This window comes from Ambystoma mexicanum, chromosome 6p, assembly GCF_040938575.1.
Source record: "Ambystoma mexicanum isolate Mex_15411 chromosome 6p, UKY_AmexF1_1, whole genome shotgun sequence".
Classification (NCBI taxonomy): domain Eukaryota; kingdom Metazoa; phylum Chordata; class Amphibia; order Caudata; family Ambystomatidae; genus Ambystoma; species Ambystoma mexicanum.
In genome coordinates this window covers 312,613,864-312,628,234 of record NC_090935.1, presented here as the reverse complement: position 1 = coordinate 312,628,234, position 14,371 = coordinate 312,613,864, and the positions used below count along the sequence as shown (strand labels likewise).

At 49.2% G+C, this 14,371-nt stretch overlaps 1 long non-coding RNA gene across 1 annotated transcript in view; it reads right to left on the bottom strand.

Moving 5' to 3' along the window:
* The window catches only part of LOC138511405 (uncharacterized), a 74,044-nt gene that overhangs the window by 4,581 nt on the left and 55,092 nt on the right, over positions 1-14,371 (bottom strand). The window lies entirely within an intron of this gene.

The following is a 14,371-nucleotide window of genomic DNA, read 5'->3' as shown; positions in this document are numbered from 1 at the left end:
ACCGGCTTCGACCGATCAGGAAAACGGCCATATGACCACTATCATGTAGCGGTAACCCTGGCATACTTGGAACATGTCCATTTAGTTGACATGAAGGTGTTGAAATGGACCCATTGGGTGAGGTATGTCTCCTCTCACTACCCTTAGTGTATGGCCTGCTGCAAATAGTTTACAAACTAGACAATTAGTCATGAATTCTGCCACATGTTCCGCCAAATTACGACAGAACCTTCTTCAATATGAGCACCAAGCACCTCCTTCCCCGTATGGGTAGGATAGTGTAACTGTGTCAGTGCAGTGTGCAATATTGAGAATGGCATTACCACTTTTCCTGTGTTGTTTCGCTGCCATAATGTCAGACAATGTACATCCCATCTTTATCCTACATTCCTTTTGTTCCCTGGGTGCAGCTCCCTACAATTCCATGTTCTGTGTCACTGGTAATGTGTTATATCTTTCTTTTAATATCATTGTTCATACATAGTTGCACGCTGGGCACAAAGCATCTATTTCTAAAATGTCCCCAAAATAGGCGGCGCGTTTTGCTTCTGCATCCACTTCCTCATTGCCACTAGAGTTGGGGTTCTCCTCTCTCATGTTGTCCTGGTACTTCTCCACTGCCATGCGCTGTGGGAACTGGAGTGCCTCAATCAGTCTGCCCAATAGGAGTGTTTTTTGCACTGGTGACCCATCAACATGCCTGAAGCCCCTCCTAAACCAATGTGACAGCCCAGAATGCACTGTGGATGTCACGGAGGCTGAATCTGAATACAATGTCACTTCATTGTTTTTGTTGTGTTCAAAAGCCAATATTAAAGCTACTAGCTCTGCAGACTGTGCTGAAAAATGTGATGGTAAATGTGTTCTTGTCGCCACTTGACTCATTCTGTCCTCTTTTAATCTCACTACTGCTGTCCCAGTATGTCTTTCCCCGGTCGTCTGGTAAATTGTTGACTCCCCATCAATATAAAGTACGCCTTCCCCTCAAGTGCGTTCTTCTGTACTTTTGGGATGTCGCTGTGGTTTTCTATGTTGGCCGTGCAGTGGTGAACATATGGGTTTGGCATCAAAGGTCACCAGGTTGACAAGTCGGCATCCCACTATTTTGAGAGCTGGATTGGGCAGTAGCACCTCATACCCCGAAGCTCTCTGGATTGTCAGTGTACTTTTGGGTCTTTGCAGTATTGCAAAGAGAGCGTGCTCCACAAAAAGAGTGGTGCTGCATCCCATGATAATACTCGCTGATTTGTCTACTGCGAATGCTACAGCAGCCAGTGCCTGTTCGCATGCATAGTATACTCTCATCACTGGGTCTAACTTGCCACTGTAATATGCTACAGGTCTGTCCCCCATGCTTGTCTTTTGTGTCAGTACTGCCATCATAACCACTCCATTAGAGTGCAAGAATAAGAAGAATTCATTTGATAGTCTGGGATCCCTGACACGGGAGCTATGCATCTTGCTTCCTTCAGCTTCTCAAATGCCTCAGTGATTTAATTTATCCATTGTAATGTACCCTCCCCTCTTTGTGCTTCTTTTTGTGCACTTAACAAGGGCCTAGTGTATGATATGATATATGATATGATATGATATATGATATGATATGGCATTTATAACACGCCTATGCACAAGTGCTTCAAGGCGTGACGAGGCAGGGAGGGGAAACAGAGGGAAGACAAACAACAATCCTACAAGGCCAAATGTCATTCAGATTGCACAAGTGCATGGGAACGGGGCAGGGACAGTGCAGTACAAGATGATAACAATAAGTAAGTAACGGCCAGCATGTGGCAAGTGCATGGGTAAGTGCGGATATCAGGTGTTGGGGCTGGTAGGGGGCTTTAGGGATACAGAACAGTCCCCAAGTGCAGGGCTTGCCCGTTGGGCCGTGCAGGTGTGAGACGCTGGCAAGGGAGGGACCTGGGCTCGAGATCAGAGGGTGTCCAGGTAGTCAGTGTGGTTCAGGTTTCAGCCAGGAGGTTAGCAGAGGAGAGGAGGAGAGAAAGCTGAAGCAAAGAGAAAGGTTTTGAGTTGCTTCCGGAACTGGAGATGGTTCTCCTCAAGTTTAAGGGAGGCAAGGAGGCTGTTCCAGAGGGATGCACTGGCCGAAGAAAGAGATCTACCACCAACACATTGCTTGGAGAAGCGACTGACCCTGAGGATGGTGGAAGCGGATGAGCGGAGAGCACGAGAAGGAAGATATTTAGGAAGGCAGAATTGAAGGTATTGAGGACCCAGGCCCCAGAAGGCTTTGTGGACGATGTAGGGGGTTTTGAACTTAATCCTCGCAGCCACCAGGAGCCAGTGCAGATTTCAGTCCTGGTGAGATACGATCCCTGGGTTTGAGGCCAAGGACAAGTCTCGCAGTCCTGTTTTGGATAAGTTGCAGAGGGCGGAGAGAAGAAGCAGGCAGATTTAGAAAAAGGCTGTTGCAATAGTCCAGCCTAGAGAGAACCAGAGCTCTGGAGACAATGAGCTTCTGGGGGAAGGAGAGGAAAGGAAGAATCCCTCTGAGGAGGTGCAGCTGGTATTGTGACTTCTTAGAGAGGTCAGAGATGTGGGGAGAGAAGGAGAGTGTGGAGTCGAAGATGACCCCAAGGTTTTTAGCCTCGCAGGTAGCTGGAAGAGAGCCAAGAGAGGCTGGCCAGAGAGCTACAGGGAAGGAGGGAGCGGGTGTGCTTATGAGGAGAATCTCGGTCTTACTGGCATTAAGGCACAGGCCGTTGGCGGCACACCGTTCCTGGATAGCAGACAGACAGTCAGAGATGAGGGAAGGAGAGGAGGAGGACGAGGGTAGCCTGAAAATGAGATGGGTGTCATCCGCACAGCACTGAAAGTTGGGGCAGAGAGTGGCGATGCAGTGGGAAAGAAGTGCCAGGTATTGGTTGAACAGTCAGGGAGAGAGGTTAGACCCCTGGGGTACACCACAGGTAGAGAAAAAGATAGCAGAGAGGAAGGACCCAAGCTGGATCTGGGAGGGTCGGTCAGAGAGAAAAGAAGTCAGCCACGCCAGAGCCTGACCAGTGATACCCAGATTATCACAGAGACGGTTGAGCAGGATGGTATGGTTGACAGTGACTAAGGCACAAGAGAGATCAAGCAAGATAAGGACGCAGGGGGTTTTAGAGTCAAGGTTGTAGAGCAGGTCTTCATGGATGTTCAGGAGAGCATTTTCCGTACTTCTGGCAGCTCTGAAGCCAGACCGATGGTCATGGAGACAACCAACTGATTCAGTGTGGAGAATAAGATGGGAGAAGGGCAGTTTCTCCAGGAGCTTGCCCAGGAAGAGGTGATGGAGATTGGCAATAGTTAGCTGGGCAGGAGGGGTCGGCAGAGGGTTTCTTAAGAAGAGGGTGCATAAGGGAGTGCTTCAAGGGGGAAGGGAAGAGTCGATGTTGTCCTTATGGTTTTGGAGGAACATGGGTGGAACTGTTTCAATGAGACTTTCATAGATCGGACTTATCTAGAAACCTCATCCGTGGAGAACAGGGGAATGGCAGAGAAGGAGGGGGGAGAGGTGGCTGCAGAGGGACCAGAGGAAAGGCAGGGAATAGGGGGGGATAGGAGGAGAGTGAGGACATGATGTCCTGAGTTATAGAGATGAAGTGAGAAGCCAGTGTCGTGCAGAGGGCCTGGGAGGAGACAGGAGAGGTAGAGACTGCAGCAGGATTGGCCAGTACCTTGCAGATTTTAAAGAGTTCAGCGGAGTTGTTAGATGCCGCAGAGACGCAGACTTGGATATGAGCTCTCTTCTTCGTTAGGACAGAGAGTCGGTATTGCCTTTGCAACAGGCAGCAGATCAGTTTGTCGGAGAATGCACATGAAGCACCCGTGGAGTCCCGCAGAGTCCTGCTTTGCCTTTGTCGGAGCCGCTGGACCGTTTGGATTAATATTCTGGAAGTGCTTTCAAAGTGAAACTACGATCCCCACAAGGCTCTGTCACGTCAGGTGGGCGTGTTATATAAATGAGAGCCCGCGCGCACCACGTGCGTGCACCCATGGAGTCCCGCGGAGTCCCGCTTTGCCTTTGCCAGAGCCGCTGGACCGTTTGGATTAATATTCTGGAAGCGCTTTGAAAGTGAAACTACGATCCCCACAACGTGGTTTGCATACAAGTGCACTTAACATTGGACTTTACCAGACTATATTAGTCTGTATATTTATATTTATTGTGTTTGCTTATAGGCTCTGTCACGTCAGGTGAGCGTGTTATATAAACGAGAGCCCACGCACACCGCGCGCGTGCACCCGTGGAGTCCCGCAGAGTCCCGATTTGCCTTTGCCGGAGCCGCGGGACCATTTGGATTAATATTCTGGAAGCGCTTTGAAAGTGAAACTACGATCCCCACAAGGTGATTTGCATACAAGTGCACTTAACATTGGACTTTACCAGACTATATTAGTCTGTATATTTATATTTATTGTTTGTTTGTTTGTTTGTTTGTTTGTTTATTCATTTGTTAAGCGCACCAGACTCGTAAGTAAAAGGGCGCAATGACAAGGAAATGCAAGGCTTACATGATTACACCGGTTACAGACAGGATATATACAATATGAACAATAGGACTGTGGCTAGTTTGCATGAATGCAGGAAATATACAAGATGAACAATAGGGCTGTGGCAGTATAGTATGATTACAGGATATATACAATATGAACAATAGGGCTGGATCAAAGGTGCGTGCACTAGGATATAAAACTTATATGAGTACACATGCATGGGCAGCAGTATTTACATAAAGAGAGAGTATAGCAAGGTATACTGTTTCTTGATTGCAGGATAGTGTCCTCAGGGAAGGGTGAAGGGTAACTAAGGATTGGTGGCAGTGATATGCTTTATTAAGTTTTTCCTGAAGAGTGGATATGGTTGGTCAGCTCTTAACTCCTGGGGCAGTGAGTTCCAGCTTCTGGCTGCCTTAACAGTGAAGCTGTTGCCCCCGATGGTAGTCAGTTTGTATTTGGGGATATTTAGGCAGTTAGTGTACCCCATTCTAGTGGGTCTGAGAGAAGTTCTTCTCTGAAGTTTGTCTATGAGGTAACTGGGGGCCGCGTTGTTCAAAGCTTTGTGTGTCAGAGAGAGTGTTTTTAGAAGTATTTTATTGGATGTGGAGAGCCATTTGTGTTGATGTCTCAAGGCAGAGATGTGGGTTTTCTTATTTATGCCAAGGGCTGCTCTTAAGGCATTATTCTGTAGCGTTTGGAGTTTATTAGTGGTGGATTTGTTAGCCCCAATGTAAAGGGCATTGCAATAGTCGATTCTAGAGAGTATAAGAGCTCTAGCCAGGATCAGACAGCTATAGTCAGAGAGGAATGGTTTACCAGCTCTAAGAAGTTTGCATGTGTAAGCCGTAGACGAGGTAAGGGATTTGACCTGTTTGTCAAAGGATAGTGTGGAGTCCAAGTAGAATCCCAGGGTTTTTACTTCCTTGGAGACTTTAATGGTGTTGCCGTCAATATTGAAGGAAGAGTAATCTTGACCTAGTTTTTTAATATTGGCCTGCGAACCCAATATTATTAGTTCAGTCTTATCATCGTTCAAGCATAGGCCGTGTGTGGCCATCCATGCTTGGATGATAAGGTAAATTTTGTTCACTAGGCCCGTGTCCGCACTGTAATCCCCAGAAAGTGGTAGGAGAATCTGAGTATCATCTGCATAGTTAGTGTAGGTGACACCCAGCTGGTCCAGATCGTCGAACAATGGCTTAGTGAAGATGTTATATAGGGTGGGCGAGACGCAGGATCCTTGCGGAACGCCGCATAGGATGGGTGTAGGCTCGGCAGATGCTGAGGAGGAGAAGACTCTCATGGTCCTCTCACTCAGGAAGGACTCGATCCACTTGATAGCGTCCGTGGAGAAGTGAGCTGCAGAGTCAAGGTGCCGACATAAGACCTTGTGGTTGACCAGGTCGAAAGCAGCGGAAAGGTCGAGTAGGAGCAGGAGTACCGTCCTTCCTTTGTCTCTCAGTTCGTCTATCTGGGACTTAAGGTCGATTAAGGCAGTCTCAGTTCCGTGCATTGGACGGAAGCCGGATTGTCTGTTGCCCAGGAGTTTGTGCAGTTCTAAATGCTTCTGTATTTGAGTGTAGGCGGCTTTATCCAGTATTTTTAGTAAAAATGGGACCGTGGTAATAGGTCGATAGTTAGCGGGAATGAGGGGATCAAGTGTCTCTTTCTTGAGGAGTGGTAGCACCCAGGATTGCTTGAGGTTGGCAGGTATAGTACCTGTAGCAAAAGAGGCATTTATCAGTTTGGTTATAAATGGGGAGAGTTCTCTAGCAGCGTCTTTTATTAGCTGTGCAGGGCAGATGTCCCCTTTACAGTTTGAGGGTTTTAAAGATAGGATGATTTTTTCTACCTCTAGGATGGACATTTTTGAGAAGTGGAATGTGGCATTGTGTGCCGGTGGTGGCTCATTGGGCTGGAGAATGTTAGGCAGGTGCTGTCAGTTTAGAGCCTTCTTTTTTAATTGGATTTTGTTCTGAAGTGTATCGATTTTATGCTCTAAGGCTTGTTGTATGTCACTACACCAGGATTTGTCCTTGGTGCAGACGTCCGGGGTAGCAATAGGGGACTCTAGTTCTTTGAGTATGCAGAAGAGTTCCTTCATGCTTGAGTTTGAGCTAGCAATGCGTTGGTCATATGAGTTACGTTTTGCTTGGCAGATTTCCTTTTTGTAGAGTGAGGAGAGTACAGTTAATTTGGCTTTATTCTCGCTAGATGGGCATCGTCTCCAGTTTGTTTCACTTTTGTTCTTTAGGGTGCGAAGGTCTTTGAGTTGTGGGGTGAACCATTTGTTTAGGTGGGCTATGGGTTTGCTCGGTCTGAGTTTGATAGGAGCAATTTTATCCAGAGTGGTAAGCATAATATTGTTGAATTCCTGAACTAGGCCGCTGGGGTCGAGATTATCAGACAGTGTATTGAGAGTAGGCAGTATGGCGGGGATGATTTTTTCTACCGTAATACTTTTATTACTTCTGGTTAGGCATGGTGGCGCTCGTGGTCGGACCAGTGGAGTGGGTCTGACAGTGGATAAGAGAAAGGAGATCAAAGAATGATCTGTCCATGCTAAAGGCAGGATGGATGTGATAGTGGCAGAGCAGTTGAGGTCGGCTACCCAGTCCAGTATTCTCCCTTTTATGTGGGTGGGTGTAGAGACTTTTTGAGTAAGTCCTAGTGCTTTGATCGTATTGGCTATTTCTGTGGCATTTTTGTCTGTTTGGTCGTTGAATCCTAAGTTGAAATCGCCTAATATAAGTAGTTGGGTGGAGGGTTTCAGGTTGTTTATGATTATATTATGCAAGTCTTCCTCGAAGGTACCAAGAGGGCCAGGAGGTCTGTATATGAGGTGTATGTTAATGGATTGTGACTCATTAATCTGCATTTTGGCGGTGAGGGATTCGCATGATTGTAGAGATTGGGTGGGGGCAAGTCTGAGACCAAGAGCCGTTTTAGAGATGATAGCGATGCCGCCTCCTCGTGTATTATCACGGTCTTGTCTGAGAATGGTGTAGTCGTCTGGGACAGCTAACATGAGGGTAGGTCCTGCTGCAGTATGGAGCCACGTTTCCGTGATTGCGAGAAAATCCAGGTTCCCTTCTGTGATTAAGTCGGCAATATCCGTAGCGTGAGCGACTAATGATCTAGCATTAAGGAGCGCTCCCTTGAGAGGGGGGTCCTCGGGAGTTTTGTTGACTCGGATGGGTTTGTCAGTGGTAGTGCAAGCTTTGGGATGGAGGTTATTAAGCTGGAGGGTGTTCTCATTCGAGGTAAATGTTTGAGTAGGCCGTTTGGGATGGCTAGGCATTCGTGAGCTAGGTTTGTAATTGGTTTTGAGGTTGGAGGCCGGAAGGGTTCTTCTCAATGGTTCATGTAATTTGGTTAGTCTTGCGCGGAGTCTGTTGTTTCTGTTAGGAGTGGTACAAGGAAGGGAGGCATATAGTATTGTTTCTTGGGCCTTGCAGAATGTGGGGGGCTTAAGTTGCATATCGTTAGTAGTGAGTTGGCTTAAGTTTGAAGTAGGTATTGGTGACTGAGTAATGTGGATGTGACTGCTGAGGACCGATTGTGTGAATGTAGCCATGATGCAGAGGGCTAATGCTAGGTGTGGCATCCTTCCAGTTCTAGGAGAGAGCTGTCTAATGGCGACCATAGGGCACAACACAGGGCACAATATAGGTTAAATGTGGTCTATTGGCGACCATAAGGCACAACACATGGTTCAGCATGGGTTAAATGTGGTCTAATGGCGACCATAGGCACAACACAGGGTTCAGCATAGGTTAAATGTGGTCTAATGGCGACCATAGGGCACAACAGAGGGCACAATATAGGTTAAATGTGGTCTATTGGCGACCATAAGGCACAGCACAGGGTTCAGCATAGGTTAAATGTGGTCTAATGGCGACCATAGGCCCAACACAGGGTTCAGCATAGGTTAAATGTGGTCTAATGGCGACCATAGGGCACAATATAGGTTAAATGTGGTCTATTGGCGACCATAGGGCACAACACAGGGTTCAGCATAGGTTAAATGTGGTCTATTGGCGACCATAAGGCACAACACAGGAAGTATCACGATAACAGAAATGCAGTTCGCGTGCCCACGAGTGGTGGCGTGCTAGCGAGATTGTGAAGTCAGTTTCAAACGAGGGCGCTTGGGCAAGTAGGCAGCTCATGCAAGGACACCATGGATCTTACAAAGAAGCTGAGTGAACACAGGTGTCAGATATGGTGTCAGCTAGATTCGAGATCTGTCAGGGTAGCAGGAAAGGCACTACTGCAACTAGCATAGCATAGCAGATGAGCAGCCAGTGATTGTACTCACGTGGTTTGCGGTCCAGTATACTGTTGATCATCCACGTACAGAGCATGCAATTGAAAAAGAAGAAGAGTTCCCCATATGAGGCAATTGTACAGCGCGACCTTTATGATGGTAATCGGGGTCCAACAGTATGCTGCCGTGGCGAACAGGGGCAAACAGGGCGAGCAGCCTTATGGTGGCCTTGAGGTGGCCGCCGGCTTCCGCCTGCCGGCGGATGTTTAGGCTTAAGAGCAGCCTACGCAGGGTTGCTCAGCAACGTGGGACGCTCAGCCTCGCTTTCAGGCCGCGTCGCGCCCGACATTTTGTTTTTCAAAAAGTCGGCGCGAGCGGACCTGGGGGATGTAGAGGCTGCGGGGGCTCCTTTGATGAGGTGGGGTGCCCTGGGGGGGCAGATTGGCTAGATGCAGGGGCAACAGGGATCTGCTTTGGATCCTATGAATGGATCACCGCTGCCGTGTGATCCGATGCTTTCGGCCCAGTCGAGTCGTCTGTATCGATGTCCAGGACGGTGGTGGGGGGCTCCTGCCCACTCCACGGCGAAGGGGGTCTGTGGGGGCAAACAGGGCGAGCAGCCTTATGGTGGCCTTGAGGTGGCCGCCGGCTTCCGCCTGCCGGCGGATGTTTAGGCTTAAGAGCAGCCTACGCAGGGTTGCTCAGCAACGTGGGACGCTCAGCCTCGCTTTCAGGCCGCGTCGCGCCCGACATTTTGTTTTTCAAAAAGTCGGCGCGAGCGGACCTGGGGGATGTAGAGGCTGCGGGGGCTCCTTTGATGAGGTGGGGTGCCCTGGGGGGGCAGATTGGCTAGATGCAGGGGCAACAGGGATCTGCTTTGGATCCTATGAATGGATCACCGCTGCCGTGTGATCCGATGCTTTCGGCCCAGTCGAGTCGTCTGTATCGATGTCCAGGACGGTGGTGGGGGGCTCCTGCCCACTCCACGGCGAAGGGGGTCTGTGGGGGCAAACAGGGCGAGCAGCCTTATGGTGGCCTTGAGGTGGCCGCCGGCTTCCGCCTGCCGGCGGATGTTTAGGCTTAAGAGCAGCCTACGCAGGGTTGCTCAGCAACGTGGGACGCTCAGCCTCGCTTTCAGGCCGCGTCGCGCACGACATTTTGTTTTTCAAAAAGTCGGCGCGAGCGGACCTGGGGGATGTAGAGGCTGCGGGGGCTCCTTTGATGAGGTGGGGTGCCCTGGGGGGGCAGATTGGCTAGATGCAGGGGCAACAGGGATCTGCTTTGGATCCTATGAATGGATCACCGCTGCCGTGTGATCCGATGCTTTCGGCCCAGTCGAGTCGTCTGTATCGATGTCCAGGACGGTGGTGGGGGGCTCCTGCCCACTCCACGGCGAAGGGGGTCTGTGGGGGCAAACAGGGCGAGCAGCCTTATGGTGGCCTTGAGGTGGCCGCCGGCTTCCGCCTGCCGGCGGATGTTTAGGCTTAAGAGCAGCCTACGCAGGGTTGCTCAGCAACGTGGGACGCTCAGCCTCGCTTTCAGGCCGCGTCGCGCCCGACATTTTGTTTTTCAAAAAGTCGGCGCGAGCGGACCTGGGGGATGTAGAGGCTGCGGGGGCTCCTTTGATGAGGTGGGGTGCCCTGGGGGGGCAGATTGGCTAGATGCAGGGGCAACAGGGATCTGCTTTGGATCCTATGAATGGATCACCGCTGCCGTGTGATCCGATGCTTTCGGCCCAGTCGAGTCGTCTGTATCGATGTCCAGGACGGTGGTGGGGGGCTCCTGCCCACTCCACGGCGAAGGGGGTCTGTTGTGTTTGATTACAGGCTCTGTCACGTCAGGTGGGCGTGTTATATAAATGAGAGCCCGCACGCACCACGCGCGCGCTCCCGTGGAGTCCCGCAGAGTCCCGCTTTGCCGCTTCGCCGCAGCATTGCGGGTTGCGAGTCCCGGGTTCAGGGTCAAGACTCCTGTTGTGATTATAGGTATTCTAGCTCGGTGCAGATGTAACTGGAAGTAACTCGAAGTTCACTTAAAAGTGAAATGTTAAGCTTTCTATTGGGCTATTTATCTATTTTCAAGTTTGTTTATTGGCATTTATCATAAAAACAGTGACACTTGGCAGGTCAATCATGCCATACATTGCAAACTCTTTGGAATAGTATATTAATGAACAATGGTGAGGGGGGAGTGAAAAGAAAGAGGAAGAGGGAAAGGAAGGGGAAAGAAAAGAAGAAAAAAAGGGGGGTAAAAAAGAGGGCGGGAAAGGGGGAGAGAGAGGAGGTAAGAGATAGGAGAAGAAAGAACTTCTGAACAGTAAACAATAACCTGATAACATTAACATAAACTGTCTCCTTATCCAGTCTTCATCATCCATTTACTGAGTATGCAGTAGGGGGTGTTATAGGGGAGGGGGGGTTTCTTAAGTGCGGCAATTTCCTTAGGCGTTTAGGGGCCTCCCTCGTGGGTTTCTAGGTTTCTGCAGTTCAGCATTGTCCAGTTAGTGTTTGCTCATGGGGGTTTATCGTCTGAGGGGTAAATTATTGTTCTAACTATCTCCCTCCATGCTTCTAGGGTGGAGCTGGACTCTTCGGTGGATCTGGCAACACTATCTTCCCATGCCCTAGTTTCTGCGTTAATCCATCTGATAAGCTCGCTGTGCCAGGCGTCATGTCTGGGCCCCGCTGACTTTTTACAGGACATGGCGATATGTCTTTTGGCCAGGAGGCACAATAGGTCCATTAATTTCACCCGATGTTTAAGTTTGGCCGGTCTGGGGTACGTACCTAAAAGGCATTCTTCGGGAGTCCATCTGTAATTGGAGGTTCCTGCCTTCTCGTATGTCAACTTGACTTTTGCCCATATGGATTGCACTGTGTTGCACTCCCAGAACATATGAATGAGATCAGCCCTGTCCGCTTTGCACCACGGGCAGTTAGGGCTTGCATTCTTGTTAAATGTCGCAAGCCTGTTTGGAGTGAGGTATGTCCGGTGCGGGACGTTTAGTTGTATAAAGCGGAATCTGTGGTTCCTTGATACGGCCTTGGGAAATGCCAGCACTCTGCTCCATTCTCCCTCCGAGAGTTCTCTGCCAGTGTCTGTTTCCCATTTACTTTTCAGGGTCTCTCCGTTTGGATTGGGGTTATCGTTGGGATGTCCGTATATTTGGGAGACCAGTTTCTGTCCCTCGCCTAGGTTATATAATAGAGTTGTGAGGGGATCAGGTTTGGGTTCTTCTGGCCAGGTGTCCCATTTGTGTCTTGCTATTTCGCGTATCTTCCGATACCACAAGTATTGACTAGTGGGTATCCTGTCCATGTTCTGTAGTGTGCTGAACTCTTTAAAGGAGCCTTCTTCGTATAGATCTACTCACATGTAAACTCCCTTTATCTCCCAGGCCCTGAGGTGTAACAAGTCTGTGTCTGACCTGCACAGGTCCCAAATCATTGGTATTTCTGGGGAGTACAGGTGTGTTAGGTTTCTTAGTGATTTCGTTCTTTGCCAAATTTCTTTCCCCAGGGTGGCTATAAAAGGTGTGTCGCTCATTTGGTGTTGTGGCGCCCAAATAAGTTCTTTCAGTTGCAGTGGAGAGATCAGGGACTGTAGCAGGGGAGTTTCAGATGTGTTCTCGTCGGCTAGCCATTTGGACACAAAGCTGAGTTGGGCTGCTAGATAATATTTTTCGAAATGCGGGAGTTGGATTCCGCCCTGAGCATATTGTAGGACTAGCGTGGAGTGTGCTATTCTATGCCTGCCCTGCCCCCAAATGAATTCTCGAGTTATTGACCCTAATAGGTGGAAGAACGGGCTCTTGATGTAATACTGCACATTTTGGAACCTATACAGGAGACTAGGGAGGACAATCATTTTGGTTATCGAAATTCTCCCCATTGCCGACAGTGGGAGTTTTGCCCAGAAGGACATTGATCTGCGCAGTGCGGGTATTGCTGCGTTTGTGTTATGCTCGTGCATTAGTTGGGGAGTGTGCATAATCTGGATGCCCAAATAGCGGAACATAGTGGTCTGCCACTGTATCTCTAGTGTTGGGAGCTCCTCCGGGCATCTGTCTTTAAGGCCTGCTAGTGGGAATAGGCAGGACTTTGCCTTGTTGAATTTTATGCCTGAGACTTTGGAAAAGTTGTCAAGAACCTCCAGCATAGTTGGGACATTGAGATGCGGGTCTCTGACGTACAGAAGCACATTGTCCGCTTAAAGTGAAATTATGTGGTCTATCACCCCTAGCCTTATTCCGGTATCAAAAAATTGTTTACGAAAATAAATAGCTATGGGTTCTAGCCCCAATATATAAAGCATGGGGGATAGCGGGCAGCCTTGCCGGGTACCTCTGCATATCTCCCAAACTTCTGACACGTGTCTCCCAGTTTTTACCCGTGCCCTTGGTTCACTGTAGAGTATTCGGATCCACCTGATAAATCGTAGGCAAAACACACATTCGTTCAGGACCGCTAATATCCACTCCCAAAATATGGAATCGAATGCCTTGATGGCGTCTAATGATAACAGGGCGTAGGGTTCAGTGCTCGTGTCTGTTTGTGCAATGATGTGTTGAAGTCTGCGTAAGTTCATGGTCGTGTTCCGGCCTGGGACAAACCCACATTGATCCGAGTGTACAATATCCCCTATCTGTCTGGACAGTCTCTGGGCTAGGATTGTGGTTAGCAATTTAACATCATGATTGAGCATAGCCAGCGGGCGATATGAGTCGCATTGCTCCGCCGGCTTGTTTGGCTTAAGGACGGATTACCAGGGTTTCCCTCATGCTGTCAGGTAAGATGCCTCGTTCGTATATTTCCTGGAAGACCTCATGTAAGAGTGGTATCAGGGAGGAACTATAAGTTTTAGAAAATTCCGAGGGTAACCCATCGCTCCCGGGAGCCTTGGCTGTAGCTTGTGTTTTAATCGCTTCGGCAATGTCTTCTGTGGTAATATCTGCCTCTAGTGCTTCGGCCTGTGTTGGAGAGAGCCGGGGCAGCCCTATCTCTTCTAAGGTATCCGCTATTTGGTCCCCAGATATTTCTATTTCGTGAGAGTATAAGTGCTTGTAATAGTTCTTAAAGGTATCATTTATTTCCTGTTGGGTATGGTATGTGTTGCCCTGTTCGTCTTGGATCAGGGTAATGGTGTGTCTGGGATGTTCCTTCCTGCAGAGCCAGGCCAGGAGCCTACTAGGTCTGTCTGCTTCTGTGTGTGCCCTGTTTGTTCTGGTGACAAAATCCAACTTAGCAAGCCTGCCCCAAGCGGTCGAGCACTCCTCGCGGAGTGCTCTAAGTCTGTCTTCGTGTCGTTGTGGGTCTGTGAGGTCCGCACTAAGCCTCTCAATCTCTGACTCGCCCTGCTCTAATTCTTCGCGTAGCGATCTTCTGATGCCACCTGCTTTTGCCATGACCTCTCCCCTGGTCACTATCTTTAAAGCCTCCCATACCGTGCTTACATAGTCTACGCTTCCCTTGTTTAGTTCTATGTAGTCGTCTATCGTGTCCTGTAGCTCATCTCTGAATGCTTGGTCCAACAGGGCCGTTGTTGGCATGTGCCACATAGGGATGGGGGGCCCGGAGCCAGTGTGGTTCCAATTTACTA